Source organism: Rattus rattus, chromosome 18 (genome assembly GCF_011064425.1).
Source record: "Rattus rattus isolate New Zealand chromosome 18, Rrattus_CSIRO_v1, whole genome shotgun sequence".
Taxonomy (NCBI): domain Eukaryota; kingdom Metazoa; phylum Chordata; class Mammalia; order Rodentia; family Muridae; genus Rattus; species Rattus rattus.
In genome coordinates this window covers 3,302,919-3,324,019 of record NC_046171.1, presented here as the reverse complement: position 1 = coordinate 3,324,019, position 21,101 = coordinate 3,302,919, and the positions used below count along the sequence as shown (strand labels likewise).

General features: G+C 47.0%; 1 protein-coding gene across 1 annotated transcript in view; it reads right to left on the bottom strand.

Annotated features, from left to right (window-relative positions):
* The window catches only part of Btbd9 (BTB domain containing 9), a 352,754-nt gene extending 333,576 nt beyond the window's left edge, over nucleotides 1-19,178 (bottom strand). The window contains exon 1 of the mRNA XM_032888537.1: nucleotides 19,033-19,178. The gene's annotated coding sequence lies outside the window, so the exon portion shown is untranslated. The remainder of the gene's footprint in view (nucleotides 1-19,032) is intronic.
* Between the last annotated feature and the right edge of the window lie 1,923 nt (nucleotides 19,179-21,101).

The following is a 21,101-nucleotide window of genomic DNA, read 5'->3' as shown; positions in this document are numbered from 1 at the left end:
CGTTTGATATCAACCCCAGCTCAAGTGAGATACCAAACCTTCATGCCTTTCCTCATTCCTGGCTCAAGAAAGTGCAGGCTGGCAAACCGAGGGGGTACATCTCCTACTACCAAACCCAAGGGAAGCAAGGACAGAAAAGGGGACATGAACAAATATGTAACTAGGTCCACCTTTAGTAACAGCCTGTAATTGTAAACACAATGTGAAGAAGCCCTCAGTGACCGTTAGCCAACAGAAGCTGCTTCTCCACTGCAGCCTGAGGCTTTCTGGTCACGGGTTTTTTTCCTAAGATCCCAGTACTGAACATGAATTTCCCCAATGGATCAAGCCGTCAGTACACAGAAAACCGACTCTACCCATAACTCTCCACTCCACCGCTGCACAGGCTGGCACATCTCACCTAACACTTCCAACATGAGCTTGCAGGCTCCAGAGCTGAGGAGGACTGAGCCTTAACTCATTAGCAGAGCTAAGCCACAGAGAACAGACGCTTGCAGTCCACACTTAGCTCTGCTTCTTCAAGCTCTGCAACCAAGCACAGAACCTCGTCAGCAACAGGCTCTGCCACTCAGTTCTGCAATGTATCCAACAGTGGCCAGAGCCTTTATCGTTTTAGGGGCTTCTCATGGCTCCTGTGGCCCCCAACTCTAAGCAAAGTTCCAGCTATCACTTCTTGCACTGGGACTCCCACCTTGCGACCTCTCAGAGCAGCAGCTCTTACCTTTGTGAGCTTGCCTTCTGTAGGGTTACCACTGTGAACAGACACCATGGCCAAGGCAACTCTTATAAGGACCACATTTAATTGGGGCTGGCTTACAGGTTTAGAGGTTCAGTTCATTACCATCAGAGCGGGAGCATGGCAGCATCCAGGCAGGCATGGTACAGGCTGGGCTGAGAGTTCCATCTCTCCTTCCTAAAGCAGCTAGAAGACTGGCTCCACGTGGCTAGGAGTTCTCCAAGCCCACCCCCAACAGTGACACGCTTCCTCCAGCAAGGCCACACCCACTCCTCTTAAGAGTGCCCCTCCCTGGGCCAAGCATATTCACACCACCACAGGCCCAGGCTATTGAGCTACTGCAAACTTTTCCCAATCACCTCAGCGAATGTCTCTTGTGCCTTACCCAATTAAATCTCTCAAGAGCGCCACAGCAACACCTGGCCTTTGTCACCTTTGTAAACTAATTCCCCAAGCTTGCTTCTGCAGGTGCACTCTTTAATGAAGACTCTCCCAATCTGCAGAACACTCTGAAGAAAGACTGCCATGCTATCCTCAAGTAACGAACCTTTACGCAGATAAGGAAAGATCCAACTGGTGGGACTGTGGGGACAACCTTGCCGAGGACCTTTCAAAGTCCAGTCATATCCAGTCAGGTGTCGGGTGATAAAAGAACAAGTTCACAATGAAAGACACTAAACTCAACTATAGTAAGGCCTAACACAAATGAGAAGATTTCATCCATTAGCATCAACTGTGCCCTCCACAGACCCATGTTTGGCACAGAAGCATGAATACGAGGCCCTAACTTAGTTTTCCAGTCATCTGAGTCATTCCACTTCCACACCTTCCCTCAGAGCCTACCCTGAGTTCCCTACCCGGGTGAACCTGGTGGGCTGGCTCACTTTGCTCAGACCCGACCAGGGTCAAGAAGGAATGAGGGGGTTGGGGATTTAGCTCAGTGGTAGAGCACTTGCCTAGCAAGTGCAAGGCCCTGGGTTTGGTCCCCATCTCCGAAAAAAAGAAAAAAGAAAAAAAAAAAAAAGAAGAAGGAATGAGACCCTCTCCCTGGCTGCACCCACTGGTTCTCTGATGGCCACTGTGGCTGTAGCTAGCGGTGGCCTCCCCATCCACCACACCTGGCTACTGGGTGGGTCCTGCATCTCTGCCTCCAGCATCCCCTTTTGCTGGTGAGAGCGGTGACCTGCTTAGCCCACAGAGGTAAATGGCCATCCCGGGAACAGGCTTGATCCTCTGCACCTGTGGCATGTGGCTAGAAGCCGCCTTTTACGAGCCAGAACTCCCTGAGATCTTGGCTGCTTGGCTTGAAGGACGGTCACACCCAACACACCCATAGCCTCCTCTCTGAGGAGGCCTGGCCTCTCTCTCACTTTCTATCCCAGAACCAAGAGTTATGGTTACATACGGATGCCCACCTTGCCCTCTCTCTGCTCACACACACTCCCTTCACACGACACATAGGCAAGGTCTTTTTCCAGTGGGCGCTGACAAGCATTTTCACCAGAATCCCAAGACGCCAACACTTACAGACGTGGAAGATGCTCCTCTGGAGAGATGCTTAGTAATGATGGCGGCTGATACAGAGGGGCTGAGGAGCTAAACCAGGGTTTAAAATAGTGCTACTACATGACTTCTCATAGTCAACATCAGCTTATTTAGAAAACCCATAAGAATCTGTAGTTAAAGAAAGAAAACCCAGGGCTCGAGATGGCTCAGCAGAGGTCCTGAGTTCAACTCCCAGCAACCACATGGTGGCTCACAACCATCTGTAATGGGATCTGATGCCCTCTTCTGGTGTGTCTGAGGACAGCTACAGTGTATATAATAAATAAATGAATCTTTAAAAAGAAAAAAAAAACACTCACATAAAGTAAATAAATATATATTTGGAAAAAATTTAAAAATTAAAAAAGAAAACTCCAACAGCCTGCCATGATGCCCTATAGACAGTTAGTGTACTGACAGGGAAAGCCTCCAGGATGCAACAGAACAGAGAAATGAGCAGATGCTTAAACCCGGAGGGATGAGAAGGCAGGAGGATCCAGTCATCCTCCGTTATGTAAGGGATCTGAGGCCAGCCCGAGACACCTAAGATCCTGTCTCAGAAACAAACAAAACAAGCAAAGAAACTAAACCTAGGACTTCTGGGAAAGACAGACTAGTGGCTGCCCCTGTGTGGGCTGGAGAAGGAGAGTCAGAGTAGAGAATTTATCCCAAAGACAGAACAGAGGCAGAGCTTTAGAGAGCCATGCAGAAAGTGGAAGGATTCTGGGTAAGATCAAAACCAAAGCCATTAGGAGAAGATGCTGAGCCACACAGCCTTTTGAGCCACAACAAAGCTGGGTGGCCCTGCCCTCGGGACAAGCCCACAGCCATCCACAAGCCTGAAACCACTCGCAGGTGTTGGTGAGACGAGGGTTCCACTCACAAGACAACAGCAAGGTATCCCTTAGAGGGCAGAAGCCGGGCACTAACTCAAGAGAGAAGGGGAACCACCCAGGACACCCAAAATAGAGATCCCAGCCTATGGAGCCTCGATTTGCCTCACCTTAGCCCCCAGTTGAGGATCCCAGGGAGGCAGCCCTGAAGAGTCAGAGGGCTGGACCCTGACAAGCTGCAGAGTGAAGGTGGCAGGAAACTCTAGCACAAGGTAGGAAGGGCACAGGAGGTGACAGGACCAACGATGGCCTGGAACAGACCTCAGCAACTGAGAATTACCCTGAAGTTTAAGATCTCTGAGCTTAAGGCCAAAGGATGGATCAAATTCTGTGGCCACCCATCTTCTGCTGCTGTGGCCTGGAGAATCTGAAGGTTCAGGACCATTCTCAAAACCCATAGTAGCATCCCCGTAAGAGGGTGACTGAAAACCCAGGAGGCCTTGAAGCATGTCGGGGTTGCTCCGACGGATCTTAGTACTGAGGCTGCCTTCTTACTCCTTCAGCTAAAGTAGCCAAACAAGGGACCAATCCTTGGGAGTCTCAGAAAGCCGCTTAGCCTACAGGGTGCAAAGCTAGGTGTGGCCAGCAGAGGCCTCTGTTGTGCAAAGAAGGAAAGCAGCCACTGTGAAGGAACTCTGAGAGACACGGACACCCACAGAACACACAGAGCCGGGAGGAAGGCAGAGAAGTGTCAGGAAGTTCAGCTGACCTCACTCCTTCCCAGCATGTAACAACTGACAGCCTCCACGTTTGGGGGGCTCAGAAAGCAGCTTTTCTATCACCCTATTTCCCCTGTGTGATTTGGTTTTTTTCTACATGTTTAGCAGGATGTTTACTGTATTTGGTAAACGTTTTTAAGGTTTTTTGTTATTCCCCTTCATCTAACTTACTTTTTTCATTTTTAGTCAATATTTGTCCTTCTCACTAGTTTCTGTGTTTCCCCGGGTTTCCTCCCTTTTCATTTTTCTCCATATTTAGTAATATTTTGATTTTCCGCTACTTGGTTTTTTAGGATTTTTTTTTCTTTTTTCTTTTTTTCGGAGCTGGGGACCGAACCCAGGGCCTTGCGCTTGCTAGGCAAGCGCTCTACCACTGAGCTAAATCCCCAACCCCTATTTATTTTATGTATATAAGCACACTGTAGCTGTCTTCAGACACACCAGAAGAAGGCACCAAATCCCATTACAGATGGTTGTGAGCCACCATGTGGGTGCTGAGAATTGAACTCAGGACCTCTGGAAGAGCAGCCAGTGCTCTTAACCACTAAGCCGTTTTAAAAAGTACGATTACTCTATTTTTTTTTTAATTTCTCTTACATTTACCTAAATAAGTCAACACAGTTACAGCCACCTAAATTTTTCAAAGTTGTCAAACAAACAGAAAAACCAGTGTCTTAGTGTCTTACTGCTATGAAATGACACCACAGTCACAGCAACTCTTATAAAGGAAAGCATTTAATTAGGGGCTTGGTTAGCGTTTCAGAGGGTTAGTCCATTATCATCATGATGGGGAGCACGGCAGCAGTCAGAGATGGAGAGACATAGACATAGAGAAACAGAATCAGAGACAGAAGACACACAGGTACAGACAGACAGACTGGGCCTGGTGTGAGCTTTTAAAAACTTCAAAGCCGGGGTTGGGGATTTAGCTCAGTGGTAGAGCGCTGCCCAAGGAAGCGCAAGGCCCTGGGTTCAGTCCCCAGCTCCGAAAAAAAAAAGAACAAAAAAAAAAAAAAAAAAAAAAAAACTTCAAAGCCCTCCTAACCAGCATGCCTCTTCCAACAAGGCCACAGCTCTCTAATTCTTCCCTGACAGCTCACCAACTAGGAACTAACAAAGCATATATATGAGCCTATGGTGGCCGACCTCACTCAAACCACCACATCCACCTCTTTACTAAAAGAAAACTAGATTTCCACATGTAGAAGACTGAAAATAGACGCATCTTTCATCTGCCACAAAAATCAATATGAAATAAATCAAAAACCCTAATGTAAGACCTGAAGCTGGTAGAGGAACACACAGTGAGAGGTGAGCTAAGACCTTCCGAAAGAGATTCCAATGGCACAGCAAATGGTCCCAAGTGACAACTGAGGTTACAGTAAATTAAAAGCTTCTGCACAGCAAAGGACATAATCGTCAGAATGAAGAGAAACCCTAGGGAATAAGGAAAAGAACCTTTGCCAACTAAACATCAGACAAAGGATTAATATTCGGGATATAGAAAGAACTCCAAAATGTAAACACAAAAATCAGCTGACCAACTAATAAATGGGCTAATAACGAACTCAACAGACAGGTATGTCTTAAGAGAAAAATACAAACTATCCAAGAAGATTTTTTTTAAAGTGCCTATCATCTTTAGTCATCAGGGAAGATAATACTTTGAGTGTCCACCTTACCCCAGTTATGGAGAAAACAAGTAACAGGAATTACAGGTGAGAATTTGGGGTGGGAAGAACAGAAACCTTCTTAGTCACTAACCTAACCTAATTAATTAGTCACCGCTATCGCCACAATGGAAATCAATTGGAAGCTTCTCAAACCAACTAAAATAGCCATGTGACCGAGCTACACAACTCAAGGTGGACACAAAAGACTCAAGTCTTCACATAGCAGAGACTTGCACATCCATGAACACAGCTGCGCATTCACAGCAGACAGAAACAGGGCCAGTCCACGTGTCCACCAACAGGTGAAACTGGCACATGCACAATGCAATCTTGTGAGCCCTAAAGAATAAAACCATGACATCTGCAGGAAAATGGATGCAACCGGAAATCCTTATGTTAAACAAATAAGCAAGACTCAGAAAGATAAACACTGCGTTTTCTCTTATATGATTAAGCTAAACTTAAAATTACATGTCATGTATGTGTGTGCACGTACATTTTATAGGGAATGGAACAGGGAGAGATCTTAAGGGAGGTGGGAAATACCACAGGTAAAACCACAATAGGAAGACAGAGGTGAGGGGAAAGCTAGGGAAGAAGCAGCTAATGGGAGGAGGGAGGGGCATGTGGAGAGCATAGAGAGGGGAGAAATGAGAGTACAGATAAGGACCGATGAAGACTCTCGGTAGAACCCTTTCTTTAAAGTTTTCTTAACTAAACATGGAAGCATGCTGGACTTACACGGGCTATTTCTTTAAAGATAGACAAGGACTTTTTTTCCTCTTTAGTGATAGAAGCGGAACCTATGTCTTCAAATAATAATGAGCAAGTGTTCTACCACTAAACTACGTCCACAGCCTTATGAAATTTAATTTTTGCCTCTTATTCTCTCTTTCGTTTATTTAGAAACGGGACATGGCGTGCACCAGGACGTCAGAAGACATCTCTTGGGAGTCAATTCTCTTCCACCATGTGAGTACCAGGAGTCAAGTTCAGGTTGTGAAGCTTGGCACCAACACCTTTACCTGCTGAGGCACATCGCCAGCCACACTGTCCCCTGACAGAGTGGATGCCCCATAGTGCAGCTCTTGGCCTGCTTTGTTCATGTCTACGTCTCCAAACACAGAGGTGTGCCTGGCATCTAAGAGTCACCTCTTAAGTCTCAGTTGAATGAATCAATGAACCAGGGGCAACAGGCCATTTACAAGAAATAGGAACTGGAGTATGGGGTATGGATTACACACTTCATCTCAGCGTGCATACCCTTGGGATCTTGAACAAAATTCTCATATTACCTGCTGCAAACGTGACTTAAAACAGTTAATGAGAGCCAGGTGGGGGTGCACGCCTTTAGTCCCAGCACTCAGGAGGCAGAGGCAGGCGGGACTGTAAGATTGAGGCCAGCCTGGTCTACAGAGTGAGTTCCAGGACAGCCAGGGCTACACAGAGAAACCCTGTCAATAAGAAGAAGGAGAAGGAGGAGGAAGAGGAGGAGGAGGAGAAGTTGTTGTTGGCGCAGATAAGATATTACCAAGGGATTTCTCGCTCCACCACACTGCCCTTCACCTCTAGCACGTCAACGAGCTAGGGAAGACATCAGTCTCGTGAGACTCCATGAGTGCAGTTCACGCTGTCGGCATCAGGCTCAGAACACAAGTATTTCCGTGGGAAACAGTTTGCTACCGCCTACTAAGCCTCATAAAATGAGGACAATAAAATGAGCAAAAGTAGAAAGAGTGGAGCCCAATATGAAGTACAACCAAGATACCAAACTGCATTACAAATGACGACAGCCACAAGGAAGGAAGGGATGAGGAACATCAACCCCGGAACCTTTGAACACAGCATCTGGACCACAACCCTCACACTAACCCTGACAAAGAATGCTGCCCTCTAGTCAGTCAGTGAGTTTCTTTCCACAGAGGTACAAATCAGCAATTGCAAACCTACTTCCTCGGTACATTTAGCAGTGTGCAAATGGGTGAGGAGCCGTCAGGGCTGGAGTGAGGGACCAGCACTTTAGAAAGGGAGGAAGGAGTCTGTGAAAAAACAAATTGCTACAATAAATCCATGTAGGAGTGGACCGGAGAGTATACAGTACAAATAGTACAAATAGATCTCTCTCTCTCTCTCTCACACACACACACACACACACACACACACACACACACACACACACACAGCAACCTAGGTAGCTATCTGTTAAGAGAGCATAGAAGCAATGTCATCTAGTAGTTATGGCCATACCTAACACCCAGATACTGCTTCTGAATGTGCTAGGGTTCTTTGGAGAAAAATTTGATTTCCAAGGCAAGAGTAAGAAAGATATGAGACGGACCTAGACTATCTTAAACCAGAAAATAAAGAGGACATCCAAGAAGCATGGAACATGCCAGGAGAGTACAGCACCAACTTGAAATGATTCCCATCCGCCAAATAGGATAATTTTAAATGATGACTCATTTTTGAAAAATCTACAAATCCAGCCACAAACTCAGAGTAGTAACTAATTAGATAATGGAGAAAACAATTAAAATTATAAAAAGAACAATGACACCAGTAAACCCTAATTTGGCAACGACCTCGTCAACGAGGACTCAGGAAAGAATATAAAAGATACTGAGCTGGCAGGTCAGAGTCTGAGCATGAGCAGAGGCAGTCAGTCTCTTGGCAGGAGACGCTGGTTACAGGAAGAGCAGTATAGCTTCACAGTGGGGATCCAGCAGGCCCATGGAGCTGAGGGACCAAAGTCAGCTGCCCAAGAGGACAAAGAACATCTCACGAGGAGACGCTGAAGAAAGATCACTGTCGTGTTCCTGCCTAAAGCTCTAACCAGACAAACCTAGAAGACACTGCGCCGGGCAAAATATATTTACACACGGAAAAATGCCATCCTGAGCCACATGTTTTGTTCAATTAAAATATGCTAATTAAAAAGAAAAATGTGGAGGCGCTGTGAGGTCATGGACTGAGAAACTGACCCAGACTAATGTGAGAGAAATCAGCCGAGTATGTTTTGTTTTTTAAGTAGTACTCTTGGGTGAGCCAAGCAGACGCCTGAAGGTGAGGCCTGCCTGAGGAGAAGCTGAGGAAGCACTTTTTTTTTTTCAGGAAACGATAAGGTCAATGGCCTTACCTAGAGTGTTAAGGTCAATGGCCTTACCTAGAGTGTTCTAGTTTACTTCTTACCTAGAGTGTTCTAGTTTACTTCTGTGTTGCTGAGGTAAGGCGCTGACCGGAAGCAGCCTCGTGGGGGAGCATTCCCTTCATCTTACACTCACAGCGCATCATCAAGGAAGCCATGATGGGAAGAAACGGCACTGCCACGGTGGGCAGGATCCTCATGCAACCATCAGCCCAACAGATGTGCCCACGAGCCAATCCAATCAGGCAATTATTCAAGTGAGGCCTGCACTTCCCAGATGTGTCAAGTTGACGGCAAAACTGACTGGGACAAACCATGTGGCTGTATTTTAAAGACTAAAAGTTTCAAGTGTGCCAGGTGGTGGTGGTGCACGCCTTAAATCGCGGCAGTTAGGAGGCAGAGGCAGGGGGACTGAACTTACAGAAGCACAGCTGTATACATCTGAGACCTCCCTGGGCTACACAATAAGACCCTATCATTCTTACTTCTTGTCCTCCCATAAAAATGCCTAAATGAAGTGTCCTAATGTGACAGATAGAGAACTTCCAGGAATCCACAAGCCCAGTTACAGAAACTTGCTTAATAACTTTATAATTCTTCAGTAGTCATTTCTCCCATGCTGTGAACACACGAGTCAGAAAAATGACTGCATTTGTCTAACACAGACAATCTCAGCTGATGAAAGGGCTTCCCCTGGAGAAATGTCCACTTTAAAAAACTATCCAAAATTCTTCCATTCCTCCTTCCAAAATAGGTGGAGGCTAACTGCTGTCTTAAGCAAGGGCTGGACTCTGTAATTGAAAGAAAACAGAGGTAACACTGATCCTTCAAAGAGGGCAAGCAGACATGTGGGTTCCCTCAGTCTTTCATCAGTGGCTCTGGATGAAGCCAAGTGACCCTGCCAGACCCTCAAGCAGACCCCCATGAGTGGTGTAAGGCCTCTGCCCAACAGTCATCTGCGTAGGCCATCTTGCGAGCAGACTCTCCCAGCCTATCTGAGCCTTTGGACAAAGTCCACAGCACTTCAAAGGCCAAACTGAAACTCGCCAGGCTCTCTGAGCTACAATACCCAACAAGGCTATTTTGAGATCCTGACCCACAGTCACTAAAAAAAAAAAAAAAAAAAAAAAAAACAAATTTGCTGTTTGAAACAACTAAATTTGCTTTATTGGACTGCATTAGATACTGGTATGGTATTTAGTAGCTAATGCATTTGCACAATTACAATTTCCGTACAAATATTTATTGCTAAGTTAGATGAAACTGACTTTTACAAAAATAATTACAGTCTGTATTTCCAGGAAAGTAGAAATAGGATGAATAAGAGTGAGTCAGTCAAAATGCCAGGAATGAACCAAATCAAAACAACTCAATTATACCATAATTATAATGAATTTGCTTGGGGAAAAGACAAACGTCAACATTTCAATAAGGAACAAGGATGTAGACAGCAGGAAGATTAGCTACTAAGTCTCAAGTGCTCCATTGCTCCGGATAAGACTTCAAGGAGTCACTGCTCCCTTGCTGTGAAGAGACAACTTACAAAAGAGTTTCCTAGGGCTGCCGGTCTCAGAAGGTGGTCCACCACCATTACAGCAGGAGCACGGTAGAAGACAGGTAGGCAAAGGCAGACAAAACACTGGAGTAGTAGCTGAAGCCCACATCCACAAGCAGGACCCAGACACAATACAAACTGGTAACGGCTTTTGCAAACACAAAGAGCAGCCCTAGTGGCACACTTCCTCTATCAAGGCCACACTCCCTAACAGTTCCAGCAACTGAGGACCAAGAATTTAAATCTCTGAGCCTATGGGGGCCATTCTTCCAAACCACCACCGGGTTTTACGTTCTGAAGTTACTTGCCATTGATGAGCTCAAAATGCTACTGATGAGCTTGGAAAGCCATAGTTCTTTCTCAAGAACATGTTGTACCTGTACATAAAGAAAACCGGGCAGGAGAGATGGCTCAGAGGTTAAGAGCACTGACTGCTCTTCCAGAGGTCCTGAGTTCAAATCCCAGCACCCAGATGGTGGCTCACAACCATCTGTAATGGGATCTGATGCCCTCTTCTGGTGTGTCTGAAGACAGTGACAGTGTACTCACATGAAATAAATAATAAACCTTTTTAAAAAAAAAAGAAATTAAGGGCTGGGGATTTAGCTCAGTGGTAGAGCGCTTACCTAGGAAGCACAAGGCCCTGGGTTGGTCCCCAGCTCGAAAAAAAAAAAAAAAAAAAAAAAAAAAGAAAAAAAAAAAAAAAGAAATTAAAATGAAAGATTTAAAAAAAAAAAAAGAAAACCAAATGCCTATGTAAAATATATCATTCAAAAGACAGCACTTGTTCATAGGCCAATCAGAATGTAGCCTTTGACTGTGTCTCCTTTCCTCTCCAGCCTTAAATATGTTATCAAATTATCTTCAAGCATTTAAGTGTTTGCTAAGATTCTGTTCTAACAAGTTTTGCATACTCTGCAGAAGTACCTGTGTATGCATGTGCGTGTGTGTGTTTGTCTATTAGGACATCACATGCTAGGACTCCACGCTGATGCTGAAACCGGGAGTTGACATTAAGTAGAAAGAGCGCTGGAATTAAGAGTCCCAGCCTAGGGCTGAAAGGCAACGCCATCCCTCACTGGCTACGGACTGCAGACAAATTGCTCCCCATTCTGGAACCCACTCGGCTCATTAGTACAAATGGGATAGTTGTCAGGTTTTCAAGATCATTAGAGTTAAAAAACACACAGAAAGGTTCCCACACAACACTGCCACTCACTACATGGGCTCCTCGTTGTTAATGACCCTTACACTAGTCAGCTTTCTGTCACTGACACACGCCTGAGAAGTTGAAAGGAGGAAAGATTCGTGCTCACTGAAGTCTCTATCCACCAGCCGCTGGTCTGCTGCTCTTCTAACCTGTGCTGAAGTAGGGCATCAGGGCAGCAGGGAGTGGCCAGGAAGCAGAGAAGCTAACAGGACGGAATGGGATCCCAAATATCTTCCATACTGTCCCAATAGCCTAGCTTCCTTCTAGTAGGTCCAGCTCCTAAAAGTGCTGCTATCCGCCAAGAATGCCGCCATCATGAACAGGGCCCTGGGCAGCATTAGGATACAAACTGTAACTAGCACTCTCCTTACATGGGTGCTACACCTTGGGTTTTAAGTATCCTCCCATGGTCCATGCATTAAGGCTTGGTGCCTAGTCTGTGACTCACACGAGTGCTACCTTCAGGGGGTGGAGCCTCATGGCAGATTGTATTGGGACCATGCCCTTAAAGGTGACTGCAGAACCTTTGGACTCTCTAGCCATGATATGCTTCTCCAACACAAATACCCATCAGCATTTGCAACATGGACGTAAAGCTCCGAAACTAGAAGCCAAAGTAAACCTTTTCTCGTATTAGGTTGGTTTGTCTCAAACGCTTACTACACTAACGGAAAGCAGGCTAGCATGCTAGGCAGACCTCCCAAACCATCAACCACAAGGACACAGACCACTGGACTATTTCTGTGTCTCATATTCACATGCAAAAGGTAGCCTAGGAGGTTGAAATGACCAGATTTATGGCTTTTTTTTTTTTTTTTAATTTGGACAGGGTCTCACACATGCCGAGCTGACTTCCCATTCCCTATGTAGCTGAAGATGACCATGAACTTCTGAGCCTCCCTCCTGCCTTCACCTTCCAAGCGCTAGGATACAGATGTGGGCAGTGCGTGCCATCATGCCTGACTTCTTCAGCACTAGAGATTGAACTCAGGGGCTCCACGCTTGCTAGGCAAGCATTAAACCCTGCTATCACAGATTCGATCTGAAATGTCCTGCAAAGGCCTCTACCAGCTAAGCTCCAACTCCAGTCCCAGACTTGTTATAATTCTGAAAGATTACAAAGGCTTATGAACTGAAATCAAAACTGAACACTTACCCACTCAACAAGCACAAGTACCTCGCCTGCAATCAATATTTATACGGCCTTAACATATTCCTGTGCAATCTATTTTCTCTCTCTAATTGCACTCTCTCCTCCACCAAATTACAAATTGGATTGCAAAGAAAAGAAGCTAAACACGTCTGTACTCCTCAAGGGCCCCTTGCATACAAAAAGCTGATAAATTTAACTTCAAGTTCTCAGTATAGTGTTCTTATCAATATAATCTGAAGTTTTTAAAAAGTCGGGCGTCCTCCCCCATCCTGACAACATACATGTGCGTGCATTCATCCTACGGAATTACAACCAGTTTTAGGTGCCCAGAACAAAGCTCAATGAACCATGATCCTGCCTAACACTTCACACAAAGTCTGGGAAAACGATTAATATTTAATATCTTTTGTTTTTCAAGACAGGGTTTCTCTGTAGCCCTGGCTGTCTTGGAACTATCTCTGTAGACCAGACTGGCCTCGAACTCACAGAGATGTGCTTGCCTCTGCCTCCCACCTGCTGGGATTAAAGGCATGCACCACTACTGCCCAGCAAACACTTAATATCTTGACAGAGAAAAGAAACAACTCCTTTCAACTTCCTAATAAAAAAAAAATACTAGTGTCTATGCTACACATTAGCGATCCCCAGTGCATGGGCCCAGAGAGCCTAATGCCCATCCTCAAGCTGCCCTGAGACTTAGAGTGCTCTACATCTAGGTTAACCGGACAGGTTCTATCCCTTGGCTTGCACACTTTCCAGACTTTCTGTAAACTCCCTAGAAGCAAGGAGCCTATCATTGCTTCCCTGACGGTATGACCCACCCTGGAATCCTGACACATGCCATTCACATGGACTTTGTGCTCTTTCTGCCGCTGTGATAATACACTGACTAAAACCAACATGGGGCGGAAAGGGTTTATTTCAGTTTAAGGCTCCCAGGCCATCACAGAAGGAAGTCAGGGCAGGGGCTCAGGCAGGAATTCGAAGGCAGCAGCTGAAGCAGAGACCATGAGGAACTTTGCCTCCCAGCCTGCTCCCTTGCTTCTCTCAGTTTCTCATACCACCCAGAAGTACCTGCCCGTGACAGCAACAAGCACAGTAGGCTGGGCCCTCCGCGTGAACCATTAAACAAAGCAATGTCCCACAGACATGGCCCCGGGCCACTCTGATAGAGGCCATTCCTCACTTTCCCAGTCACTCTGGTCTGTGTCAATTTCTCCAAAGGGGGGGGGAAAAAAAAAAAAGAAGAAGTAGAAGATTTTACAACCTGAACTGTCGTATTTTTTCCTAAAATGAAAAAGGGGGAGGGGTGTGGGGGTGAGGACTAAGTATGTAACAGAAAGCCAAATGCACAAGTTACACATCAGCTTATGGAGAAGAGTCTTTAGCTATTTTATATGTGTAAAATTAGAAATGGTGTCCTCATCTCGATGCAGGAACCCAAATGAAATCAGTGTGAAGGGCACACGCTCACCCACGGCAATGGATCAGCAGCTTAAAATACTCATCCACACACTGTCACGTACCCGGATGTTGGTAGACTCTGGAGAAAACATCACTAAATGGAAGACTATGGAACTCCTCAGGTTCGAAACCGTTCCACTCTTGATTCTCTCTGCACTCCTCCCTGGACCTCCAAACACTTCCGCAGCTCCGTTTCTGCCCATGCTCACTCCCCTAGCGCACGGGTCTCCAACGGTGCTCAATGTGGTCCCCGCACGGCCTCACCTGGGCACTGTTCAAGCCCCACCCACACGTCCTCAATGGGAAACTTACAGGGAAAGGGCCCGGATTTCTGTGTTTTACCAAGGCCTCCATGTTCTGCAGCTGCCTGCTCAAGTTTGGAAAAGGTTCTACAGATGGAAGGGGTTGGACACTTAATCCTCGGCACAACTGTGTAGAGATGGAGCGTTTGTGAGGTAATAAAAGCATGAGGCCTCTGTGGCTACTGCAGGAGTGGGGCTCCCATAAAAAGAGAAAGGGACAGACAGACACCACCCCTCACATGCCAGCACCTGATCTTGGACATCTCAACTTCTAGAATTCTGAGGGAACAAATTTCTGCGGTGGAAACTCTTTATTTTCTAGTATTTTCTCACAGAAACAGAAGCAGATTGAGAGCCGGTCTTGAGCTGGAACCATGCATGCTTCACATGTCCCATTGTTTGTCCTTTCCAACTGCCAGCCTCTGATTTATGTAGTTAGACCATCTCCGTGTACACAAGTTCACTACTGTTACCGTTCAGTGTTTGTGTGCACGACACATCCTGCCATCACCAAGTACACGTGCCTCACTTGGTCTTCACAAGAATGCTTGAATTCCAACAAAAAGCAGAGGATAAGGACATCAATTGGAGACATGGTCACTGAGCCAATAAATAGTACAACAGTTCAAGGATTTGACCTCGTATCCTCTTACCTCCAAGGGTCCCACAGTTCGGGATTTACACTACACTGTTCCTGGTCCTCTCATCAACTCCACAGGAGAATTCCGACTTACCTACCTAGAGGATCTGTCAACTGAAACTCCACATAAGCTCCTTAAAACTAACACAGCACCACGGCCTGTCTGCACTGCAACCCATCCTCCTTTATTTTCTAATCAATGGCATCATAATCACCCACCTGCTCATGGCAGGCCATCATCTTTACCTATCCCCTCCCCTCTACATACTTAAAATTGCAAACTCTTAGCAACTAGAATGTCCCTGACTGCTCTCCATCCCTGTCCCTCTCCTGAGAGAGCAGCACGTCCATCTCCCTCCTCTACAGCAGCCTATGTGGGCTGCCGCTTGCTCCCTGATCACGAGCTTAATCTGGTTTCCACTGCCAAGTCAGTGGAACCAATGAACAGTGGGTTGAGACCGTTTAGAATAGAGTGGGCAAGAGCTGGTGGCACCCCCTTTAATCACAGTGCTCCGGAGGCAGAGGCACTGAGCCCAAGGCTCTATAATGAGTTCCAGGACAGCCAGGGATAGAGAGAGAGACTCTGTCTAAGAAGACCCTAGATCCAGTCATAATTTGGCTCAAATGTATCTATCCTGTCTCCACTGACACACAGCAAGCTGGTAAGAAACAACTCGGGAGGTTCCCTAAAGAACCACTCAATTTTAACGCTCAGCAAAGACTGTCTACCTAGAAAGGTGCCTTCCTCTTTACATACAGCAGGAATCTACTTAATATCTAGCCTCTTCTCCTCATCTTCTGTCATCAATGTTTCCCCAAGTGTGGTCAATTCCTCTAGTAATTTGTTAATTCTCAAAGTGCTCAACTTATCACAGCTTACGACAGCTGGAGGTTTACCATCTCTGACAAACACCTGCATGTCAAAGGTACCACAGCTCCCATTCATCTGTCCTCTCGGCACCTGACAGAATGAGCATCTAGTCATAGCTAGCGCTTCATAAATATTTGCTGAGATGTTAAATAATGCAGCGCTTGTTGAGTAACTTTATACATCTCAGCAATTCGACCTCTGGCTTACAAACCAGCCCACAGAGTTTTGTCTTTTTCGAGGAGAGGGGAGACAAAGGTGAGACAGAATCTCACGTGGCCCCGGCTGGCTTCAGTTCACACTGCAGAGGATGCTGCTGGGTCTCTGAGCCTCTCGCCTTTCCCTTCCAAGTGCTGAGATTACAAGTATGTGTCACTACAAAGAGCTCAAGAATTTTCTAATAACAAAAAACGTTATATAGATGGCTTAATATTCTCCAGCAGAGTCTAATTACTGTCAGATCCTTTTGTCACTGTTTCTTGGAACCTTCTTCAGACAGACTCCCTTTCTAGCTACACCTTTGTACTTTCGTCACAGGATTGGCAGTTATTGTTTGGCAGGGCACTGTGAGAGATAATCGTGACAGAAACTGTGTCACCGAGTGTTGTTAGATGACAACATTGGTTAAAGCATTTCTGTCAATGTCCAGAACAGCACCCTAAGCCCATTAGGTACATTTTAGTGGCTGGGCCACGTAATACGGACAACCCAGGATAAATACGCAGGAATGAAACATTTATTCCAATTACTAAATGGAGCCAAAGGACACAGAAATGTGATCCTGGCTCAGCCACATATCCTCTAAGGAAGTTAACATTCATCTTTAGGCAGGGCTTGGTGCCTTCCAGTACTCAGGAAGCAGAGTCAGGAAGAGCATATTAAGTGTACAGAACAAGTTCGAGGCCAGCCAGGGATAAATCTAAAGACCTATCTCAAGAAACAAATAGATTAAAATAAGCAATTTTTTTTTAAAGAAAAACGAAACAAAAATGGGTGTTTTAGAAGAATAACACTTGCAACTTATCCTTGTCTAAGACTTTATTTTGATTAATAACACTTTATCCCACCCTACAGACAGACTCTGTCCCAGTTGATTTGTTGTTATTGTGATAAAACCCTAATCAAAACCAGCTTGGGAGAGGGGTTATTTTGATGACAGGCTAACTGTTCACCCTCAAGAAAAGCAAAGGCAGGCCCTGGAGCCAGGAGCCATGCAGTTTCCTGGCTTGCCTCCTCCTACAACCCAGGACCACCTGCCAAAGGCGTAGCTATGTGAGGGCTGGGTAGGCCCTCCTATGTCAACCGTCAGTTAAGAAAACGCCCCACACTCCTGCGCAGGCCAGTCTGATGGAAGCATTTCCTCAAGTAGAGGTCCCTCTACCCTGGGATTAATGGGATGTGTGTAACGCTTTTACTGCCACCCTGTGAAGTCTCTCTCCCCACTATTTCTGTACAGGGAACCTTCTCTGCTCCAGTCACACAAGTCTCCTCGAAATATCCTTCGGCCATCGCGTGACCAAATTAGCACTAACTCTTTGCCACAGGACTTAACTCCTTCCTAATTCCGATCTTACTTTCCATTTAAAGGCCAACCCTAGCTCTGACCTCTTCCTGTGTAAATGTCTCCTATACTATTGCCCCCCACCTAATACTGCTACCTCACTTCCTTCTGGGATTCTTTGATATATAATTTCTTTTCCTGACTGGATGGCTCACTCTTAAAAGAAAAAGGGCTGGTTTCAGACCTCACTTGGGACTCCACAATCCTCTCACTAATTAGGCACAACTCTGGAAAGAGGGAGGTGGTCACACTATGTGAAGGATGAAACTAAATGCTCCCCAAGTACTGAAAAACCATGTCCACCCAGTATGAGGTTTCATCATCTGCATAGCTATCTACTCGGGGGCAGGCAAAAGGGAAAACGGGTAACTCTACTCCCAAAAGCTCGCAAAAGTATTTTGGTTTTACAGCGCAAACTTTACTGATTTCAAGATGTGAGCACTTCAGAGGTCATACGTTACAGCGACTCAGTTATAAAACTGAACCTCCGGATTGTAGATTCGGGGTGGAAACGCTAAAGTTATGTCCTTCAATTTTTACGCATGATCAAATGTCATTGCTCCCTATCCGGTCACTGGTTTTTGGCACTGCCTTTAACCGATAACGGGAAAAATTATTTCTTCCATGCGTCTCCATTATCCCTCCTTAATAAACCACCACACGCAACTGACCCACTAGCATCCTGTATACTGGCTTAACTCCAGCTTCACCATGACATCCCACGCATGGAACAGAACCTCTATTTCCACCAGATAAATAACAGCTTGCACTGCTTCTAGGAAAACACAGACAAAAAAAAAAAAAAAAAAAAAAAGGCAGGGCTGACCTGCCACACGGCCCTTGCAATGACCAAAGCACAGCCCAGTTCTGGGAAATAGATACAAGAGCAGATTTGAGTCTATGTGGAAGTAACAATACTGGATGGATATGGTCCCTTAGCTTCAAAATGTGTATCAACGCTGGATTTTTTTTTTAAAATGTCAGAGAAGCACGTGGGCATGCACGTGAGGCTGGAAGGTCCAGGCAACAGGTTAGCCAACCCTCATCTACACTGACAGGTCGCCTTCCCCAGGTCGTGGGTGTGCCCGACGCTCACGCAGGCACAGGTTCTAACTCTCTCCCTCACAACCCGCTCCTACTCCCAGACCCGCCAGAGTAGAGCCAACGAAGCCCTTCGCGGTTAACCCAAAACTTTGGGAACCCCAACCTCTAGGGTCCCCGTTTCCGCGTTTGTCAGGTTTGCACAGTCGCGTCTCAGTGTGGACGCGAGGCTGCTGAGGAACACGGGCTTCTCCCGCTTGGGATTCCTCCGTGTTAGGGAAGCTGGCGGCGTCACCCTGGAATCTAGTCACTTGTCCCTCGGCACCCCTCTCTCCTGCGCGCCCCCACAGCGCCAGGCCCCGGAACTGACCCTCGTCAGCCCCCGTCCCCGCCCCCGGAACCAGCGGCCGAGGGGCGTGGAGCGGCGCGCGCGGGTCCGGCGGGGGGGGGGGCGCGTCCCCGCGCCCCGGGCCCGCGCAGCAGGTGCGGCCAGGCCCCACCTCCCACGAACGGTCCGGGCGACTCACCCCGACGATGTTCCTCAGCGACCTAGACGCCGCCACACACGTCTCTTCCGCCAGCAGCGACCCCGCCTCGTGGCCACCGCCCCCTGGACCGCCGCCGTCGCCGCCTTCCTCGCCGCCGCCGTCGCGGCGCGCGCCCGCTTTCACGCACACCGCCGTGGCCGCGCACGCGCTTTGCGCGCTGGCGTCACTTAGCAACGGATCAACCGCGGGTGGGTAGGATCCAGGACTTCAGGGCCCCAGTTCGCTTCAGGCGGGGGTCTTGCGGCGCGTCTCCCCCCAGGTCGGAGCCACTGCCTCTCCTGAACTGGGCCCTCAGGGTGTGACCGCCCTGCGGACACCTGGCTCGGGGTAAGGCATGTCATCGCACGTCACTGAATAGCGTCATCGGTCGCGTCACTGCGTATGGGGAAGAGCAGGAGGGCCTGTTGGAGAAAGCTTCGTCCTTCTGCAGTTAGCCGCTGGCCTGATGGGCAGTCAGCTAGGTGCGAGAAAGTTGGACAAGGAGAAAGAGTGAACCAAGGGAGTCATTAACTGCATCAAAGTGCTATGAAGGCCAGACCCGAAAGACCAGGACTCAGTCTCCTCGTACTGTAAGTGGGAAGGCTAATACCCGACCTGCCTGCGCTAGAAAGGTGTCGATTTAGGACGAGATAATGCGTGCGAGGCTGCCGGGGAACCTGGTCTCATTCGAACTCCTAATTTCAGACCCTGACAGAAGCCCTGCACATAAGTACTGCACCTTCCAGGACTACCAAGTGTTAAGTATGGAGCCCATTAGACTCCATCTTTCCCGTAAGAAGCGGGGACTTGTGGGCTTTGAAGCCACAGAAATTGGGTTGCAAGTCTGATTGATCCTGGCTGAAACAGAAGAGCCGTCTCACTCGAAAGTTAGAGGCTTACCTGGGTGCGGGATTTGAAGACTTAATTCCAAGCAAAGACGTCTTAAATAGGCAGTTGAAAATGAACAGACACAGCAAGAGCTAGCAAGGGCTGGGCCAAGGAAGCGAACAGAGCTACAACCAAGATGCTGGTGGTAGGGATGGAAACGCAGAGGCCAGGGATGGAAAAGCAGAGGATGAATAGGTAGGCCAGGTTTCTAGCATGGGTGCTGAGATAGGTGGGAGTAACATTTAGCAAGACGGAAAGAAAGCTGCCTTTGTGTATGTTACCAAATGGTAGTGGCATTCCTCACCCATGACGTGGTAGAACGATGGAATGTGGATATGTTAGTTGGGGAAACATGCTCCGCTCACATCCTCCATGTGGAACGGCCTCCATCAATTTAATAACCTCCACCTCCCACTATGTATGTACCCAATCTACTTGTCCTTGGAGAACTGACTTCAGTATTAGTAAATTTAAAAGAACAAAGGGCGAGTGCTTGCCTAGCAAGTGCAAGGTCCTGGGTTCGACTCCCCAGCTCCGAAAAAAAAAAGAAGAAGAACAAAAGGGACAAGCTGGACTGGGAAATCTTTGAAGAAACAGTGTGGTAAGATGAAGACGCCTAGTTCAGGGCAACAGAGCAAACCCTAGAGTTTAACATTAGGAAACCGCCCATAGGTGATACCCAATCCCAACTTTGTTGGTTGTGTTTTACAGAATCGTGTTCCCCACCAAGACCCACAACCCCCAACCCACACCCCCGTCACCCTAATGTGATGATCCTTTCTGTAAGGTGACAGAAGGGAGTTTGCAGACATGGTTCAGTGAAGATTATGAGGAGATTGCCTTGTAACTGGCCTGCTGGGACAAGAGCATCAGAGTCCAAAAAAAAAAAAAAGCTTATGAGAGAAGCAGGGGAGACAGCTTTGAAGCTACTGCCCAGTCAGCCTTTAAAAAAGGAACAAAGGAGCACAGGCAGCCTACAGAAGCTGGAAAGGGCAAACGACTGGGTTCTTGAATCTAGGGCTTGACCTCTAGAACTGTAACGAGAATTGGTATGGTGTCCATGCGGTTTGTACTGCCTTATCACAACAGCCATAAGAAACCAGTAGCGTGGAGAATAAAGAGGACAGCTCCCTGGTGCGTTCTCCTTTGTCCAGGAAGAGAGGGGACAGTTTATCAGGCTA